General features: G+C 35.0%; 1 long non-coding RNA gene across 4 annotated transcripts in view; it reads left to right on the top strand.

Annotated features, from left to right (window-relative positions):
• The window catches only part of LOC137489184 (uncharacterized), a 175,458-nt gene that overhangs the window by 121,739 nt on the left and 38,420 nt on the right, over positions 1 to 15,299 (top strand). For 2 of the 4 annotated variants that reach the window (XR_012398516.1, XR_012398510.1), the window contains exon 5: positions 11,847 to 12,005. This is a non-coding gene — a long non-coding RNA (uncharacterized lncRNA). Of the gene's footprint in view, positions 1 to 11,846; positions 12,011 to 15,299 lie in introns of all 4 variants that reach the window. The other 2 variants (XR_011008534.2, XR_012398513.1) reach the window with 1 other exon arrangement.

The raw sequence follows: 15,299 nt of genomic DNA, 5'->3' as shown, positions 1-15,299 counted from the left end.
ACGATAACGCTCACCACGGAGAATGCGACTGGGAAATGGAACCATTATACAGCAATTATGTTCTTTAGTGTCCGGGATTCGTGGCGGCAGCTGAGCGGGAGCCTATAGCGGACAGAAAATTATTCATGGGAGATACGGAGTCCTTCGTGTGGGCCGAAGAGGATTGATGTAAACCAGAGCCTCTCGCTGCCCTCCTCATCCTCATCTCCGCCGTGTGTTTCCCTTCTCTCCACAAAGACCTGTCACGTTTAATGGCCTGTTGGCTGAGTGGGCTGCTGTAGCCCTCTCCAAAAGAAAGGCCAGGAAAGAAAGGCTCATAGACAACTAATGCAGCTTAATATTCTTTAAAAAGGTCGAGGGACAATTAAAGGAGTGTTTCCCATGGTTCTCCCCCAGCGGTTTCTGCCCGCCTGCACAGCAGCTCGGCTGTTTGATGGAGTCTGAATACATCTTATTGATGGGGTCAGAGATTAGAGGCGATTGGGCCGGCTCTGAAAGGGGGCCGTGCGTGGCCTCTGAGAGGGAGCTTTGGCAGAGCCACATTCTGCTATATAGGCCTCTCGACCGTCTTCACACACCAGCACATTTGCTCCACTTCTCTGCCTGCAAATGCCTTTCAACAGAGCTGCTGTATTCACATAGGGCTGATGCACGTGCATGCTGCTGATGTATGGGATTGGGAAGTGTATGCATTTATGGAGCTTGTAAATGTGTTGGAGTACATTTATGCTAACCTCAGCTTTTAGAGACCGTCAGCAAGCTCCTTGCAACTCTCACATGGTAGCCTAATGAAGCTAAGCAGGACTGGGCCTGGTCAGTACCTGGATGGGAAAGCTAGGTTGCTGCTGAAAGTGGTGTTAGTAAGACCAGTAGGGGGTGCTCAACCTGCTGTCTGTGAGGATCCTAAAGACTCAGTATAGTGAAGGGGACTCTATACTGCTCAGTGAGCACCGTCTTTCGAATGAGACGTTAAACCAAGGTCATTAAAAATTTTGGGATGTTCTTCAAAAAATAGTAGGGGTTTAACCTAGCCAAATTATTATTATTATTATTATTATTATTTAATTATTATTATTATTATTAGAGAGCTTTCAAAGATGTTAACCACTGACATGCCTGTTTGTAGTATTGTGAAGTTGCTGCAGTTTACTTAATCAGACGCAATTACATAAAATTCCTGAGACAAGCAATTTGTCTGTCCACAGCAGGTATGACACAACTAAGTAAATGTTTGTCTGCAAGTCAAGTGCATTTGAAATTAAATGGATACATTTTCATAGAATTAAAATCCAATCATTAAACTTTATTAGATGCACATACTGTGTGTCTAATTCAATCTTATATTATGAAGCTTACAGTTTATGCACTTTTTCAAATCTGAGGTTAATTATCCATGATCACGTTTTTAAATTCTATATATAATATAATATAATATAATATAATATAATATAATATAATATAATATAATATAATATAATATAATATAATATAATATAATATAATATATTTTAGCCAGCGCTCACTTTTGGGGATTTACACCATAACTTTAAAGAGTAACAGTTCTTAACCCCAGTGAGCTACAAACATTAGAAAAAGACACCTTGAGCTTTACTATGGTCCATGCTAAAATATATGAAAAGTTATATATTATGAAGTAATGAGAAAAAACTATTGTACTGTGCAGATATTTGTTTTTTCATATACAAACACAGGAAAACATCAATGTAATAACCTAGAAAAATAAGCTTTGAAAGCCAAGTGTCTCATGAGTTTATATTTCAAATGTGACGAAGATAGCATGCAAAATGAGATTTCAACAAAAAGTTTATTAAGACCTACCTCTGCCTCACCATCAGAGGCATTTTCTCAAAAATGACCTCCTCAAACTAAAACAGTAACAGTTGCTGTATAGTTTGGTCTACATTCACAGTTCATGTATTTTTTAAATTAGACACTTAGTGGTGGAGCAATAAAGAAAAGTAATAGGTCAAAAGCCACACATCTCCTGAGAATATGTTTTGAATTTAATGGCAATATCATGCAAAATAATGTTTCTGGAATTATCTGATGCTGGCTAAGAGGTTAAACAATATATTTATCAAGAAAATAGAAAAATAATAGAAACATAAAAAAATACCTCAATCCACAAACAAGTAAATAATCAAACAGAAAATGTTTAGAATGTGACATTTAATGTTAATTAAATTAATGTGTTGCAGAAATAGAGTGAGAAATTGGGGAATGGAAGAAACAGTTTCTACAGTAATTTACAGAATTCATTGATTCATTTTCCTTCAGCTTATTTTCTATTTCAGAGGTTGCCACAGCAGAATAAACCGCCAGCTATATGTTTTACACAGAGGATGCCCTTCCAGGCGCAACCCTTACACACCCATTCAAACACACTCATACAATACAGACAATTTAGTCTATTCAGTTCACCTGTACCGCATGTCTTTGGACTGTTGGGGAAACCGGAGAACCAGGAGGAAACCCATGCGAAGACAGAAATGCCAACTAGCCCAGCTGGGACTCAAACCAGTGACCTTCTTGCTGTGAGGCGACAGTGCTAACCACTGAGCCACGGTGACACCTAATTTGCAGAATCTCCTTTGGCACATTTTAATTTTTACATTCCTTCAAAATATTTATATAGATCTATTGTTACTTTTAGCATTACTTTAAATGTCTAATTTTAAAAAGCTTACATAATTGTCATAATTTGTATACTGTTGTTCCAGCCATGATCTCTATCTCTAAAATAGAATTTCATGTCACTCATTAGATATTGCTGTCATGACTGTCATGACAAGTGAATGATGCTAGGTGTAAACCATGTGTAAAATGTTTTGAGTTAAATCACTTTCTATCAATTTCAGTGGTGGTGAAAATACAGCCACATAATACTCCACCTACTGATGATTGTCCACATGAACATGGGCATTTTCAAAACTGCAATTTTCCATATATGAATTTGCTATTCATTCACACAAAAACCAGTATCAAGTGAATAAAACCGAAACTTCCTGAAAACTCCAGCTTGACGAAGATTTTCATAAACCCATTAGCCAAAAAAGCAAATGTAAAATTAAATTTATAATGTTTATTTTGCCACTTCAAGTTGTCGTTTTTAAAGTAAATAATGAAACCATGCAAGTTAACCCACTGAAAAAAAAGTGTTTGTTTTGGTAGTCTTCAATCAAAATCTGAATATTTGCTTCTGCGTTTGAAGTTGTGGTGCTTCTGTTGATGTCAACCTGGGGGTTTCCATAGCAACTGTATATTAATAATAGATCCCACTTATTTTTAGTTTGCTATGAAGAAATAATGTGCAAAAAAGTCAATATTCAGTTTTAGTACATCAACATACTAAAATAAAAGTCTCAGCAGCTTTCGATTCACGCAATTTTTTTTGCATCATGATGTCAGCGTGCATGCTGTTTTCTGCTTTTTGATTGGCCAACGTGGCTTTAATCTAAGGCATTTATCACTGTCTATTGATTTGGCTTCCCTAAGTGCATCACAGTGCATTTTCATGTGAAAAGAATTTTTTTTAAACAAAAAATACCCCTGTATGTGTGAACATGGTCTAATATCACGTTATTGTTAAGGGCTGTGTTTTTAAGAAAGTACACCAAAAAAATATATATATATAGTTTTGTCATTTGCAAATTTCTCATTCTTTATGTTCAGAGCAGGTTGAATGCAGATTGTTCTGTCAGTGTTTTTGTTTTTTGCCAACTGAAATAAAATCATTCTAAAATTGATTCACATGATATTGTTCCTCCGTGTTGTTTTCACAACACTTGTGGTGTAGACCTTACGTTTCTTGGTGTGAACAAATCATATAGGCTACTATGACTGGATTCTCATGAAAGTGTAAACAAACAATTCTCACCATTTGGCCAGTGCATTTGACTGTTAAACCATTTCCTTTTTTTTCTAAAGGAAGTGGCATCCTGAATGTGGATGTGGCCAAAGTAACTTTCAATATGGCATATACAATGTAATGAAACCTCATTTAATGTATTGACTTTGCGTAAGAGTCAGAGCAGCCATTATAGAATATTTTTGGCTTGAGACTTTTGGTTTCATTTATCTTCATTCAGTTTTAGAAACTGCTTGTTATGCTGCTTGATGTTGCAAACTCTTATTATATTATTCTACTTTCTATGTATAGTCAAGTACAGTTTTTTTGCTAGTCATTCTCCCATAGGCAACTGAATCGGAGGTTCTAAAAGAATCTTAAAAGCGAACACACCACATTTCAGAATAAGGTCAATAAAGTATGGAAAGTGGACTTAGTGTACATTAATCTTAACTTTAATGTTGCACTTAAAGAAATAATTTCACCCAAAAAATGAAAATTACGTCATTATTTACTTACCCTTCAATTGAGTTTCTTTCTTCTGTTATACACAAAAAGAAAAAGAAAAAAGCTGAAAACTTGTAACTATTGACTTCCAGAGTATTTGTTTTTCCTACCAAGTCAATGGTTACAGGTTTTCAGCTTTGCTCAAAATAAAGTTCTTTAACTCATAAAGGTTTATAATAATTTCAAGGTGAGTAAATTGTGAGTACAATTTCATTTTTTTTTCTTTAAATAGTAAACAGGAGAGTAAAATCTGTTTATTAGTAAAACACATTTATTAATGGTATAAAGGTGTCGCAAAAGTGTTGTCAATTATCTGTTAAATAAGACTTTCAACTCAATTGACTGCACAATTTCTGCTTACCTAAATAACTAGAAAGGCAACAATTGGGTTTAGGTATTGGGTATAGGATTAGGGATGTCGAATATGATCATACTTTACGAATATTAATAAACAGCCAGTCTTAATACTAGGCTTTAATAAAAATGAATTATTTAATCTTATTTTATTTTATTACATTGCATTAGTTATAAATTTGGCATTGTAAATTTGAACAGTAACTTTTATTAACTTGTAATAAATATAATCAATCAATCATTTGTAGAAGTAGTAGCAGTACACATTGTAGGTAAGTCAGTTTTATTTTAAATCATTAGACACACTGCACTTATACACTATACACTCAAGCTCTTATATAGCGTGTAGTGTAGAGTTTAGTGTCATGACAAATAGAACAAAATCGTTGTTAACTAAAGGGAAATGCAATTTATTTCCCAGGCAACATTTAATGGTTACCAAATTAGGGATATTAATGATCAAACTACCATTAGTACCTGTCATGAATACAACCGTATTCACCATCAGAAGGTAGCAAAATCCCTTACGTGAGACAATTTTGCTTTCACAATCCAAAATAATTAAAGAAAGAAATTCAACCTCAATGCCGATAGCTCCTCCCCTTCCACTATGAGAGCAAACCTGACAGTGTTGAGTGCAGAAATGGCTCTATTTTAACGATCTAGGTGCAAAGTCTAAAGCGCATGGTGCATAAGGGCATGTTCGAATCCACTTTTGCTACTTTATGGATGGAAAAATGCGATGGTGGTGTATAGTCTAACAGGGTTGTGCTTATTCTCTTAATGAGTATGGGTGTGTTTTGAGCATAACGTGCATTAACCCCATCAGTGTCTCATCTCCCATTCCCTTTAAGAGTCAGTTGTGTCATTTCCTATTTACGTGGCGGATTTTGTATGTGGAAAAACTGAACGCTTCACCAGTGAGAAAACAGTTAAAGAGACCACCTGGAGCGCGAGGATCAAAAATTAGTCTTCTCCATTTGGCCTCTTTTCTTTTTGTTTACTTTACTTTTACTCTTTAATCACCTTCGTCAAGTAAGGAAACAATGTTGTACACACTCCACTGATGACATCCGTTAGCCAACATATTTAATTTTGTTTGTTAAATGCAAAGGTTTGTTTAAAAACTATTTCTAAATTCAGTTCTAATTTTTAGCAAATGAATAAATAAACAATAATAACGTTATATCCACTTTATTTATATCAGTTATATCCAAACACGTCCTATTCTTATTCCCCAAAACAAATATAAATATGCATATAATAATTAAAACTGCTAATAATAATAACATTACAAAACATAATAACATACAAATGCAAATTGTCTTGAATAAATTGAAAAAGCCCTCCGACATGAAGAAGGCATGGAGGCAGTGGTTTTTATATGTATGTAGAAATTAATCATTTTTGTGACATTTTAATCCCTATTTTTTTTTTTTCATATGTAATGAAATTTGTGTATTGCTGTACATCCTGTGTGTATAAGGCAATGTGTATGCATCTGGACCTGCATATAGGCGCATAATTGTGCTGGACTTTAGATGAGGCTTTAGATGAATTTGCTATTTAACATGGCACAAAACATGAAAATTAAGGTTGTGCTGGTGTGAAAATAGCAACAAATCATGCCAGACACATCTTGGGCATTATTGTGCTGGGTAAGATAGGGCCCGAAGTGTCCAACATTTCACTCTAATGTTTACCTGTAATGTTGAGTAAGTGCATCATCCAGGTATTTGAAGTGCTCTTAGTTCTTTTTATTTATTTATTTATTTTTTACATTTTTAGTGTGAATGCACTACTGAAACTATTTATACTAAAAAATGGTGTAGAATAGTGCATACGTATGTGATTTGAGATGCGCCTAATGAGTTCAAATGCTGCTTTTCACATTTTAGTATCACTTGGACCAAGGCGTTCCAACGATACTGACAGGCAGATTTTTAGCAGACTGATGGGTTTTGTCTGTTCAGTCGCCTGCGTGGCTGCCCGTCATTCTGGCACATGTCTGCAATGTGGCCTGTAGAACAAGTGTGAAAACACAAGTACACTATAACCGGACAACATCCCACAGTCCTCCTCACCCCTGCCCTTCGAAAAACACAACAGACGCCTTGTAATCAAACAGCCCAAACCATTAAATAATTGTTGCAACTTTGTACAATTACACCAGCAAAAATCTGTTCCCCATTTGCAGCCGAGAGAAAACGTTGCTCAGATATTGGCCACTCTATTTAATCAGGTCATCTCTGATAGTCCGCTGTGTGCAAACTACCTTCCTGTGCGTCTGGAGAAATGCTTTTGAAATGCTCCTCATTTGGGAGGGTGTAGATGCGACCCTAAGGCCGAGGGGAGCACAGCTGTATTATACAAAGCTGCTGTAATTAGGGGAAAGCTTTGGGTCAGTGAAAGCACTGGTTTTGTTTGGCTTGGTTCTCTGCGTTCAATGGCATCTATAGAGGCATCAAAGAAAAGAGCCCAATTACTGCACTGAGCGTTTTGATTTTGCTTTTCATTCGCTGTAATTAGGAGGCAGCTTTAAAATATTTTAAGAACCTACCAGATTAATTTTTTGTTTAACGTATCATTAGGCCAAATGGCATGGCCTACCCAGGTGCTCTATGGCTTAGTATAATGGAGGAGATTGTTTAAAGCGGAACTGTGTATTGCTGAGGGCTTGTAACGTATTGTCGGTGGCTTGTTTTACCTTGTTATACGTATATGTCTAGGTCCTTGGATTCAAAAGATCTTGAGAATGAAGTTTAAAGAGGCTGGACCTTTCATTCAAGAATTCCTAAACCATACCATAAACATGGGCTCTGTATAGATATCCCCCATTTACAGCGTTTTAGAATGAAAATGGACCATGTCCACATTGGGGTTTCATCTAACTTATATAAAAAAATTGAAGCGAATGTGGATAGCCACTCCATTTTGTTCCATTTACACTGACATGGAGCTCAAGTGTTTTCAAACAAAAAATTGCCCTAGTCAAAATGTCTAAAGTCTCTGATTTTGGGGGTTTAATACTCTGGGGCATTGTGGACAGAAGGCATATCCATAGCGAAAGTTAGATTTTTTAAAGCTAAAACACATTAGTTTAAATGGAGCCTAGACAGACAAATTATCAAAAACAGTGAGCTTGAAGGTCTGATACAATGCTAGCCCCTTTCACACAACGATACAGTAAATATCCGTAAAATTACTGGAATGACTTTACCGGCAAATTCAAAAAAGTGCTGTTCAACCAGGCAAGAACGTTCCGGAGTTTTCTGAAAAAGACCATTCACACATCCATTCCAAAATACCAGTAAATTCTGACATTATTAACCTGAAACAAGCTCTAAACGGCTGCGCTTGTATTTGTAAACACAGAAAAGGTCAGGCTTTTGTTTATGGTAGATAGTATGTGTTTGTGCTGGTGTTCACCGGCTGTTTCACGTGCACACACGGCAAGCAACTGAAGCAGAGCTTGAAGGTAAACAAATAGCGGTTTATTATAAGTATTTTATCGCTAGCTTTTCCACAGTTGGCATTAAGAAGGAACATAGAAACGTTATCTGACTAACATCTAGCAGCTAAATGTGTCAGTTTAATTGATGCAAGTTGAAATGACTTAAAACAGTTGAAGTTGAAAAATTTAAAACAGATCTTTTTTCACAGTGGACAGAGTAATATCTGCCTTAAATTAAGCGATTTTACAACAAAATGCTGGCATCTTTTATATTTTGAAGCTGTTTTTAGCTTGTATTTTTCCATTTCACCTATCATACATGAATCACAATATTTATATTTTTCATTTATCTCACGATCTTCACTGACATTGTTGTTTCATTGGTAGCCATGCAAACAAGTGTTACTACTTTTTAATTTCATTAATGAACTTTTGATTTAGACCCGGTCAGATGCAGTGGGTTGCACTGTCACAGCAAGAAGGTCGCTGATTAGAGCCTTGGCTGGGTCTGTTGGCATTTATGTGTGGAGTCTGCATGTTCTCCCTGTTTTTCGCATGGGTTTCCTCCGGGTGCTCCGGTTTCCCCAAAGTCAAAAGACATGCGCTATAGGTGAATTGTGTAAGCTAAATTGTCCATAGTGAATGTGTGTGAATGAGAGTGTATTTCCCAGTAATGACTTGCAGCTGGAAGGGCATCTGCCGCATAAAAATTGTGCTGGATAAGTTGGTGGTTCATTTCGCTGTGACGAACCCTGATTAATAAAGGGACTAAGCCGAAAAGAAAATGAATGAATGAATGAATGAATGAATGAATGAATGAATGAATGAATGAACTTTTAATTCACATTCCAAAATTCAATATAGTGGGTTAAGCTAAGGATAGTCGTGCTTTGTAAATTATATATTTTAATGTTTTATTTAATATATGAAATTATTTTTAAAATATATATTTTTTAACTGCGTATACAGATACAAACTTGTATCTGTCAGATGATTTTTGTTTATGTGATACTTTAATGCATCAAGCTTTACAAATATTTTAACACAAAAAAATAACAAATTGAAATCTGTTAAGTAAACAGATTGGAATTAAAATCAAATCAAAAGTGCATTTTACAGAAATGTTAGAAGACACAAATTCTCCCACTGTATATCTCCACAGTAAATACTGCTTGTTGAAACGTCCGGTATTCGTCTAGTTGCCCCACTGCTGGAGTTTAAGGTGCACAGCCGTCGCTGGTGAGGCATGTGGGAGTTCATGGGAAGGATCTGTGTGTGAAATGTTAATATCTCACAAGTGGCCGAGGCTGGTGGTCACCGCATTAATAATATTCTGCTGCACTGCTGGCATCCGACCCAAGGATACATTCCTGCGGTAATGGGCAGCAGCTGGAGCAGGGTTTCCGGGAGGACGCAGAGGGACATCCCGACCCTCCCGAATTCACCCCTCTGACTCATCCACATTCTGCAGATATTGCCAAACATCCCTCATACGCTATACCATTCAAATGCTTTATTTATTTATTTATTTATTTTTTGAAAGAAGCCTATTCTGCTCACCAACGCTGCAAAAATACTGTTAAATTGTGAATTATTATATATTATTACAGTTTAAAATATTTTTTTGATCAAATGTAATTTAGAATATAATTTATTTCTGGGATTAAAAACTGAATTTTTAGCATTAAAAATTCATAGAAGTGTGGCATGATCCCTCAGAAATCATTATAATAATCGGATTTACTGTTTATAATATATATATATATATATATATATATATATAACATGCGCGTACACAAATCTGTACATGCAAGGGGCTGGAGAGACTTGTGAACATTTGAATTGAAATACATCACTGTGATGCAACTATTGGCAAATACAAATTTAAATCAAAATGCTGTTACCACTTCCCTATAATATTAAGTGATTTATTTATTTTTATTATTAAATTATTATTTTTTTTTATTTGTTTGATTGATTGTTTATATTATGTTCTGCTTTAAAAATATTTTAATGTATATTATTGACATTTATATTTTTTTCTTTGTGGGAGAGTTTAAAGATTTTATTAATAATAATATTATCATTATTGTTATTATTATTGCTATTATTATTATTATTATTATTATTATTATTATTATTATTATTATTATTATTATTATTATTATTATTATTATTATTATTATTATAATGTCTAGCATGGGGAAGTTTTTTTTCCAGATAAACAAACAGCCCAGAGATCTATTTTAAATTAATAGATTTATTCATTAATTTTCCTTTGGCTTAGTTTCTTTATTAATCAGGGGTAGCCACAGCAGAATGAACTGCCAACTTATCCAGCATATGTTTTACACAGCGGATGGCCAATTTAGTTTATTCAGTTCACCTATAGCGCATGTCTTTGGACTGTGGGGGAAACCAGAGAAAACCCACATGAACACGGGGAGAACATGCAACTCCACACAGAAATGGCAACTGACGCAGCCGTCAAATGTCCTGATTTCAAAACGATAGCATATAATGTATTTAGTTAGTTAGTTAGTTAGTTAGTTACTTACTTATTTACTTACTTACTTAATTAGTTAGTTAGTTAGTTAGTTAGTTAGTTAGTTAGTTAGTTAGTTAGTTAGTTAGTTAGTTAGTTAGTTAGTTAGTTAGTTAGTTAGTTAGTTAGTTAGTTATATGAAGCAGCTTAATGATTTCCAACATATGTACAACATAATAATAACGCATACATAGCTATAATAACAACAGTAACAACAATAAATGTTTCTTGAGCAGCAGATTATCATATTAGAATGTTTTCTGAAGGATCATGTAATACTGAAGAGTAAGACTGAATTAATTAAAGTTAGTGATTAGCTATATGCTATACTATAATCCTTCACAATTTTACAGTTTTCATTTAAATAAATCAACTAATAATGTAAACATTTAATTTTAAAAATTCTTACTAATATATCATGCTTTGACCAGTACTGTATACAGCCCTCTACCTTACAACTCGATACTATTACATTCAAAATGGCACATTTTGGGTACTCTCCTGGCTTTGGAAGCAGTGCTTTAAATTCTTTTGTCAGGGCTAAAGTAGCAACATATGGGGCCATTATAGAGCAGCGAACATACATTTCAACGTGCTGCTTTGCTGCTTAACAGCTCTCTGGGGACACAAAAGGTCATTCAGCTAAAGGCCCGCGATTACACTCTCTCTAATGAGTAAACTCTCAAAGGGAATGGCTTATTAGGACATTTTGGAAAGCTGTCGGCATGCAGCTAAAGAGGAGGAGTGTTTATGTTACTTAAATAGTCTTTTTTTGCTACTTGTTTATATATAAGAAAGGAAGTGTGTGAGGAGACTGTGCCTGTTTGTGGTGCTTGCAAAAAGTATTAGTTATTATTGTCTGTCATCTAATATGTCTTGTTGTTCTTTGTAACTTTGTGATATGGACAGAAATGAAAAAAAAGTAAATACATATAAGGAGTGTTTCTCCTGGCATTTAACTGTTCTCCTGCATAACTATTTCTTTTCTGCTATTCTTGTATTTTTTAGGTGTAAAGTGCTTTGAGAATTAAGTTTTAATGGGGCTTTACAAAGTAAATTATTATTATTATTATTATTAAAATTATTAATTAATTTTCATTTATCCATTTTCTTTTCAGCTCAGTCTTTTTATTAATCTGGGGTCACCACAGTGGAATGAACCGCCAACAAACCGAAGCATCTGGAGGAAACCCACACGAACACAGGGAGAACATGCAAACTCAACACAGAAACACCAACTGACCCAGCTAAGGGCTTGAACCAGCGACCTTCTTGCTGTGAGGTGACCCCATTATTATTATTATTATTATTATTATTATTATTATTATTATTATTATTATTATTTATTTTGTGTTTATAAGTGGAAAAGTTAAATAATTAAATAATTAATTCAAATATAATTAAATAATACAAGTATGACTTAAAATAAAATATTATCAAAAGTAGTGATACTTGAGTATAAAGTCCCATTAGTTAATGTTAGTTAATGGATTCATACAGAGTAATACATATGTGGTTTCACTTTACAATTAGGTTGTATTAGTTAATGTTAATAAAAACACAGATGTTCATTGTTAGCTCAAGTTAACTCATGTTGCATTAACTAATAATAACAAGCCTGCATTTGGATTTTAATAATGCATTAGTAAATGTTGAACTATAATAAATGCTGTACAAGTATTGTTCATAATTATTTTATGTTAGTAAATAGATACATTAGCTGACATTAACTATAACCTTTATTCAAAGCATTTTTATGGTATTTTTCAATTTTTGTTTCAATCTTTCAAACTATGTGTGGTTTTTTTCATGTGCATTCAGTTTCTAAATATGATATATCCACATCCTCAAAAACATATGATAATAAAATATGATATATCCTGTTCCTCAAAAACAACATACTTTATCAGATAAAATAAGATAGTGTCAATGTGAAGTTTCACATTACAGTTTTGGATAAAAATGCAATGCACCTGTTTAGGACACAGTGTTCAGTTTATACTGAAGAAATGGAAATTGTGCATATCTATAACTTGACTTTGACAAACTTTCTTGTCATTCAAATGTACTGGTGCATAGCATTGGCTCTGCAGTTTCAGTAAAGATTAACACACAACAATGGGTAAATATATTATATACACAGCAGCTGACTGACTGTACTTATTGTCAGGTGAATCTATAGTGCAATTTATAATAGTGCATACAAGTTTTAGAGTGAAAAAAATAATAATTAAATAAATTGTGACCATTAAGAGTCTAGCAGTCTGATGGACAGTTGGAGAAAACTTTTGCAGAAACTGGTTCTGCTTTTAATGCTGCCGAATCTCTTCCCAGAGGCTAGCGGGGAAAACAATCCATGGTGGACTGTATAAAGACATGTGTATGACATCTCTGCTTTCACAAAATTGTGTTGTTGTAGTTTACAGATCCAAAAGGTACAAAAAACACACTGTGAAGCCAAAAATGCTTAAAAACGTCAATCAATTTTTCAGTGAAAACAGTGTCAGTTTAACACATCTTAATCACAGCTCTTAGTTACACATTATCAACCATCCAGAATACATCTTTACATTATGTGCAATGTGTTCTTGACATTGTAAAATCTGATGAGTTTTGCACAGTAGGATTTTAGAGTACATGTTCTTGTACGCATACAGTTACAAGCGTGTCTTTTTAATAGCACCTCAGCGAGTTGTGGTTTTGCGGGTTGACCTTGACATGGCATCACATTTAACTTCCACTTGCCGGGAATATATTTTCAAAAAAGCACCTTCATTGTGACACATGGACCTCTGTGTTGGCCAGTGACCAGCGGCCGAACAGGATTGGCAGCAGGACCGTGAGAAACAGGGGGGCGACACCCAAATGTCAGCACAGCTGCAGAACTGCTGAGCATAAAAGCCTAATTACCGAAATATGCAGCCGGAGGCCTCCCCACAGTGAAAACAGAGCAGCGTTTGACTGGACACGGCCAGAGAGCGGTAGTGTAACGTGTCCTTTGGTCAGTGACGTGAGATTTACTGTGTGCATGGAGCTCCAGGATTCCTCAGCTGCCGTCTGACATCAAGCCGCGTGTGTGTGTGGGTGTGTTTGGGGTTTGGGTTTCTTCTCTCTCAGACTTTAACCCGAGAAGTAGAAAAATAAATAATCACTGGCGTGGTTAGGGGTGTAAACTATATCTACTAACTGCAGAGTGACACTGGCCAGATTTGTAACTTGTAATTGTTAAGCAATTGTGTATTTGTTGACGTTGTAGTTTTTTAAAGATGTTTAATTTTTGCAGCTAGAAAATTTTACATTGCATAAAGCAAGTGTTTTATATACATATTTAAAAAAGGTATATATATATATATATATATATTTGAATTATGTGTCCTAAATAAAAGTTATTTAACTAAAAGAATAAAACTTTAAAAACAAAAAAAATTCTCTGAATTAAAACCATAAAAGCTGATAAAAATGGTTTGACCAGCATCAACATTCAGCAGTGTTGGAAGGTTAAGCCCTTTCTTTAGCTTTTATCTTTGCTCATGTAGAGTTTTTGCAGGTATTAAAACTTATGTATTTATTTTTAACAATGAATTTTTAACAATGGCAGTCTTAATATATCAGTCATGCATTAAATGTTGCTCTGCAAAAAAAAAAAAACTATACACACACACATATATATATATAATATATATACAATTTTTTATTTATTTTTTTTAATTCATACATATATTAGGGGTGTCAAAATTACTGATGCAGAGCAATGCAAATACGAACAATTCGGTGTAGGTTCAGTAATAAACAATGATAACTGGTTATTATGTGATGATGTCATTTATCTTATATGCGTTAATATGGCGGTAGCTTAATGTGGCGAGGGAGAAGACCACAAGTAATTGAAATGCTCCAACTACTTAAAAAGCAGATAACTGCACAATTTACTTCTTGTGAGTTTTGCTGGACAGTCTTTTACTGACAGGGAAGCACTTTGGAACCAAGCTAGGAAAAAAATAAAAGCTGTAAACTCTCTGTCTCTGTGGCCTCTTTGACCTGCTGGCATGTTTGTGAGGTAACGTTGTATCTCCTCTCTCGGCTGTTACAACAAAAACGTTACTTGTGGATCCAGACACGAGTGTGTCTGCAGAGTGAGTTTTTCTCCACCGCGTTTCCATCTATAATGGATCAGCTGATTGCCACGGCCATTTAACATCACCGTTTGCTGACCTTTAGAGCTAATCGCAGCCTTTTCTCTTAAGCGTGTGATCAGTCATGGGCATTTAAGAACTTTTCAAGAGTTCACACTTAGATAATGCTTGACTATTTTAGCAGGTTTGGCATGCTGTCCGGGAGAGAACCCTGAGCTCGGAGATAGATGAGCCCAAGGCTCCCGCCTGGTCAATAAGCATTAGGAGGGATGCGAGATCAGGTAGTTCTCGATAGCTTCCCAAGAATAGATTGCTAATTTTACGTAGTAGGTGCTTGTGACTTTAACTTTTTGTTGCATGTTTTTTTGTGTGGGAGAAAACTGAAGTACCCACGCGAGCACGGGGAGAACATTCAAACTCTGAGAGTGTCGATTGGCT

This window comes from Danio rerio, chromosome 23 (genome assembly GCF_049306965.1).
Source record: "Danio rerio strain Tuebingen ecotype United States chromosome 23, GRCz12tu, whole genome shotgun sequence".
NCBI lineage: Eukaryota > Metazoa > Chordata > Actinopteri > Cypriniformes > Danionidae > Danio > Danio rerio.
This window is presented reverse-complemented; position numbering and strand designations above follow the sequence as displayed.